This window comes from Polypterus senegalus, chromosome 9 (assembly GCF_016835505.1).
Source record: "Polypterus senegalus isolate Bchr_013 chromosome 9, ASM1683550v1, whole genome shotgun sequence".
Classification (NCBI taxonomy): Eukaryota; Metazoa; Chordata; class Cladistia; order Polypteriformes; family Polypteridae; genus Polypterus; species Polypterus senegalus.
Genome location: NC_053162.1, coordinates 121,673,906 through 121,679,883, shown reverse-complemented (window position 1 = coordinate 121,679,883; position 5,978 = coordinate 121,673,906). Strand labels below are relative to the sequence as shown.

At 38.2% G+C, this 5,978-nt stretch overlaps 1 long non-coding RNA gene across 1 annotated transcript; it reads left to right on the top strand.

Moving 5' to 3' along the window:
* Positions 1–1,327: 1,327 nt before the first annotated feature.
* On the top strand, positions 1,328–2,593 carry LOC120534986. The gene is made up of 3 exons (XR_005634835.1): positions 1,328–1,482; positions 2,154–2,254; positions 2,507–2,593. It is a non-coding gene; the product is annotated as an uncharacterized LOC120534986 (long non-coding RNA).
* Positions 2,594–5,978: the final 3,385 nt, after the last annotated feature.

Genomic DNA, 5,978 nt, shown 5'->3' with positions numbered 1-5,978 from the left:
TATCTCTCTTCAAAAGAGTGCCTGCATCAGGAGCAGAGAATTTCAGAGTGAGAGAGAGCTCGCTCGCAGAGAAAAGCAAACAATCAAAAAATCAAATCGTGTGCTTTTGTGCTTTTAAATATGCCAAAAGCACCGCGATAAAGCGGCATTTATTAGAGCGTTCGTATCGAATAGGCAAACAGCCCCTCTGCTCACACCCCCTCCGTCAGGCACAGAGACTGTCAGGGTGAGATAGAGGCAGAGACAAGCCAACAATGAAGCACCACGCGGGATGTCTCATGGATGGCTATCGCTCTAGGTAAAGAAACAGGATAAGGCACAGTATTGGCTGGCTTCTACTGGTTGGTCTCCAGCACATATTGTTCGCCAACCAGTAGGTGTTAGTCTGTTTCCGTGTTATGGTATTATGTCCAAGTGATTTAAAATAAATTTAAATGGTACTAGGTCCAGCAGAGGATCCAGACACAGGTCCAGGTCACGGCACGGTGGTTCGAGGCACACGGACAGGTCCAGGTCACGGCACGGTGGTTTGAGGTACACGGACAGGCATGACGGGTCACACCGTACTGATGCCTACAGATGTGATGAAAGATCCCGGCACAGTGATCTTACCAGCCCCCCCTATGACGGGCCAAGGCATGGTGAGTTGTCCAAAGGCCGCAATTTCATCAAAACACTTTGCAATTCAGTTAGTCGTACTGATGAACCTGTAATTGTTTTAATCACGTTATTTAAGATTATTTCTCTTCTAATCCTGCCCGAATCTGTTAAAGTTTGTCATTTGGTAATGTCTAAATTAAACTTTCTGTGGTGCAGATGCAGTGACAGATCTAAAATGGACATTCCCATTGCCTACGGATGGTAAGTATTTGATCTATTGGCAGTGTGAGATGAGCGAAAGAGAGAGAGAGACTTAATACTACAACTTTCTCTCTTTGACTACTGTTCTCTCGGTCTACACAAACTGCTTTTCAGTTATAGCAGTGGCTTGTTTTTCTAATAAAGTATATCTATCTATCTATCTATCTATCTATCTATCTATCTATCTATCTATCTATCTATCTATCTATCTATCTATCTATCTATCTATCTATCTATCTATCTATCTATCTATCTATCTATCTATCTATCTATCTACCATCAATTGTAGGGTAGTTTCAATCATGTTATATTATAACATTTGTTTGAACTTTTTTCTTTCTCCAACACTGTCTACTGTATTGATAAACACTGAAACCGATTACAAAAATAATTTTGAACCAGCTAGCTAGCTAGCCTTGCTATTCTAAGGTAATCATAGTAAGCAACAAATGTATTTCAATGTTTCAGAAAAAGGTCTTAACCCTGCTGTTTGACCTGCGCGATCAGTACAAAAAAGCAGAACCTGCCTCTTCAGCCGTGCACATTTTGAGGATGGAGACTATGGTGGATTTTGAGGCAGAGGAGCAACGCCTCTGTGATGCGCAAGCTTTTGATACCCTGGTAGGTTTTACAAGTGTGAAAAAAATGGAGTCTTGCATAACACAATACAATACAGTACAAAACTGTTCGGTTCCTCTGAGGAGTGTCAGTCAACTTTATAATGGACTTATTCCAACAGGTGCTGCAAATTGCATGTATTGGAGGGAAGAACACCAAGGACTGTGTCCACAAAGTCCTTGACCGGTATGTTTCTACATACAGTATGAATTGTGGGTGGGTGGGTGCTCTGCTTAAACTTTTTTATTCTGGGTGTGGACCAGCATGTTTTCATTTGCCTTTTTTCTTGCTTAACCCTTTTGTGCCCCTTGATAAATTTTTTGCATTTCAGTTTTTTATGAAATTTTGAATCTTGGATCTAATAGGACTATAATATACTGTAGAAGAAAAAGTTCCATCTTTTACCCTGCAGACATTTTTTGCACCATTGACTCCCATTATAACATTCATTTCTGTTTGCATAAAACAATGTCTGAGTATGTCATAATAGATAAAAATTAAGTGAAATTATAAATTCACAACGCATTGTGGTCTTATAGACCAGCACCAGCTGTTCTGGAAAGAGGGGGCCAACCTAGGGTACACTGATCACACGTCATAAAGCCTTTATACTAAATTGATGTTGTTCCTATGTATATCATTCACATTGATTTATAAATGTCTTTTTTTTTTAGGCTCTTCAGTAATGCCCTGATGGCGAGGTTTAATATGAAGGGGAAGGGGAAAAGGGGCAAGAAACCTTTGGAGAACACAAAGGTTTATAGAGCAATACAAGGTAAGCCCATATTTCATGTTGGCTAAGGCAAGAACATTACCCCTTGCCAACCTGTAATAATTTGATTTATAACTTGATTTCTGCCTAATGTCTACTAGCTGTGACTATCTTTAACATTTGCAGATATGGTTTTGTACAGTATTGGTAGTGGATGCATAGGCAACCAAGTTTTGCTTTCAAATATGGGGACTTGGTGTATGACTGCAGATTACCTTCATAATTCTAATCACTTGTCTTTTTCTACTCGTGCAGATGGAGTCATGAAATTTGACCCGGCAGCCACAGAGGGCTTTATAAGGATGTGTGCTTCAGAGCATTTAAAGCATGCACCACAAAGATGTGGAGGTCAAGTGGACACACTCATCTCTCAACTCTCATCGATCATGACTGATTAACTTTTTAATTTTTTGGTGGATGGAATTAATAAAAATGGAAAGAAATGTGTGATGAGTGAATTGTGATTTTTTTTCTTATTTGAATAAAAATATGATGACTGGAAATGCATGCAAAATGCATACAAAAGTGTAAAGCATTTCCAGTTCAAATCGGCTGCTGAGTCAAACGAAGCTACAGGAAAATAAACTGGTACAGTAAACAGGTCCTCCACCTTCTGGAACTACAGTATGCCACCTTCTGAAATGGAACTACAGTGTACAGAGAATAGAAACAGTAGACCTGTAAAAACAATGTGTTTAAATATGTTTAAATTTTATGTCGAGATAACATTTTTATTAGAATTAGCATAACATGCCATGATAATTCTAATCCAAACGTCCACATTTGGACCTCACAACGACCTCATTTCGACTAGAATTAGCCCTTATCTGGAGGTCCTGGGGACGTCAATACTTGACGTTCGGAATACGTCGAAAAAAAGACGTCATCTGGCGTCACTATCTGCACCTTCAGAGGACCAAAATGGTACGTGCAAAAATGACGTAGAAAAGACGTCGCTTCAACGTGTCTCTGCGCAGTGGGTCTCCGTGCGGTTAAATTCGCTTTAATAATCTGTTATCCATAGAAATCAATTTTTTTTTAAAAGCTATTTTAAACACTTAGTCCGGTTAGTAAATGATAGTATTAGCCTCTGAGAAACCAGGTAATGTCCGAGCTTATTTCTCCGTGTGTAACTCGGTTATGTAGTCGTTTATAAATTCCGTTACACCCTGTTTGCCTGCTTAGTTTCGCATAAGCTTTCAGCAGCCACAGGCAGAAGCGTCAACAGATATAAATTAACTAAGACAAATGTTAAGACTATCGCATTTGTTCCTTCTCCTTGCTAAAATAGCTGACTCAATATTTCAAAAATCGCTAAATATGTTGATGAACTGAAGATTCAGCTGCTAAACTGATCAACACAATCTTGAAAGCGACATGTGTTACGTAGTCCAATCGAAACAATAATAACCTAATAATTCGTCATTATTATTTTAGCAGCACTTGGTGTAAGGCATAAATCATATGAGATTATATCTAATATAATTATGAGATTTTATATCGTAATTACGAGATCTTATTTTATGATATGATATCCTTATCCGGTAATTACACGACTACAAAATTCTTACATAATTACGTGATCTTTATGAGGTAATTACAAGAATTATGAGATACCAAGTCATAATTGCGAGAAAACTGACCCACCCCACTCCCCCAGTATTTTTTCTTTAATGAATGCATTGCGCTTCGTTGAACTATAAAAAATTGATAAAACAAATAATGAGTTCCATTAAGTGTCCACTAGATGGTGTGCATAACCACTGAATTACAGTTGTCAATGCTAAAGGAAACGTCGTATTTAACAATATTTACTGAAGCATATAAAAATCTAAGATATGAATTATTAAATGCTGACTATACACATGAAGCACTGCAAGTTAAACAATGTCACACGTGAGTGCCTGATGCAAACCATACAACCTGATAGTGCAATATGTTTTTAGGCGGCATATCCCACTGTGCAGAGACATGTTGAAGCGACGTCTTTTCTACGTCATTTTTGCACGTACCATTTTGGTCCTCTGAAGGTGCAGATAGTGACGCCAGATGACGACGTATTTTTTTCGACGTCTTCCGAACGTCAAGTATTGACGTCCCCAGGACCTCCAGATAAGGGCTAATTCTAGTCGAAATGAGTTCGTTGTGAGGTCCAAATGTGGACGTTTGGATTAGAATTAGCATAGCATGTTATGCTAATTCTAATAAAAATGTTATCTCGACATAAAATTTAAACATATTTAAACTCATTTAAGACATTGTTTTTACAGGTCTACTGTTTCTATTCTCTGTACACTGTAGTTCCATTTCAGAAGGTGGCATACTGTAGTTCCAGAAGGTGGAGGACCTGTTTACTGTACCAGTTTACTTTCCTGTAGCTTCGTTTGGCTCAGCAGCCGATTTGAACTGGAAATGCTTTACACTTTTGTATGCATTTCCAGTCATCATATTCTTATTCAAATAAGAAAAAAAATCACAATTCACTCATCACACATTTCTTTCCATTTTTAGTAATTCCATCCACCATATTGAATACAAACAAAATTATAAAGTTAATCAGTCATGATCGATGAGAGATGAGTGTGTCCACTTGACCTCCACATCTTTGTGGTGCATGCTTTAAATGCTCTGAAGCACACATCCTTATAAAGCCCTCTGTGGCTGCCGGGTCAAATTTCATGACTCCATCTGCACGAGTAGAAAAAGACAAGTGATTAGAATTATGAAGGTAATCTGCAGTCATACACCAAGTCCCCATATTTAAAAAAGCAAAAATAGGTTGTCTATGCATCCACTACCAATACTGGATTAATACAAAAGCATGTCTGCAAATGTTAAAGATAGTCACAGCTAGTAGACATTAGGCGGAAATCAAGCTATAAATCAAATTATTACAGGTTGGCAAGGGCTAATGTTCTAGTCTTAGCCAACATGAAATATGGCCTTACCTTGTATTGCTCTGTAAACCTTTGTGTTCTCCAAAGGTTTCTTGCCCTTTTTCCCCTTCCCCTTCATATTAAACCTCGCCATCAGGGCATTACTGAAGAGCCTAAAAAAAAAAGACATTTATAAATCAATGTGAATGATATACATAGGAAAAACATCAATGTAGTATAAACGCTTTATGACGTGTGATCAGTGTACCCTAGGTTGGCCCCCTCTTTTCAGAACAGCTGGTGCTGGTCTATAAGACCACAATGCGTTGTGAATTTATAATTTCACTTAATTTTTATCTATTATGACATACTCAGACATTGTTTTATGCAAACAGAAATTGATGTTCTAATGGGAGTCAATGGTGCAAAAAATGTCTGCAGGGTAAAAGATGGAACTTTTTCTTCTACAGTATATTATAGTCCTATTATTAGATCCAAGATTCAAAATTTCATAAAAAACTGAAATGCAAAAAATTTATCACGGGGCACACAAGGGTTAAGCAAGAAAAAAGGCAAATGAAAACATATAGGCTGGTCCACACCCAGAATAAAAAAGTTCAAGCAGGGCAGCCACCCACCCACAATTCATACTGTATGTAGAAACATACCGGTCAAGGACTTTGTGGACACAGTCCTTGGTGTTCTTCCCTCCAATACGTGCAATTTGCAGAACCTGTTGGAATAAGTCCATTATAAAGTTGACTGACACTCCTCAGAGGAGCCGAACAGTGTTGCGCCGTATTGTATTGTGTTATGCAAGACTCCATTATTTTCAGACTTGTAAAACCTAC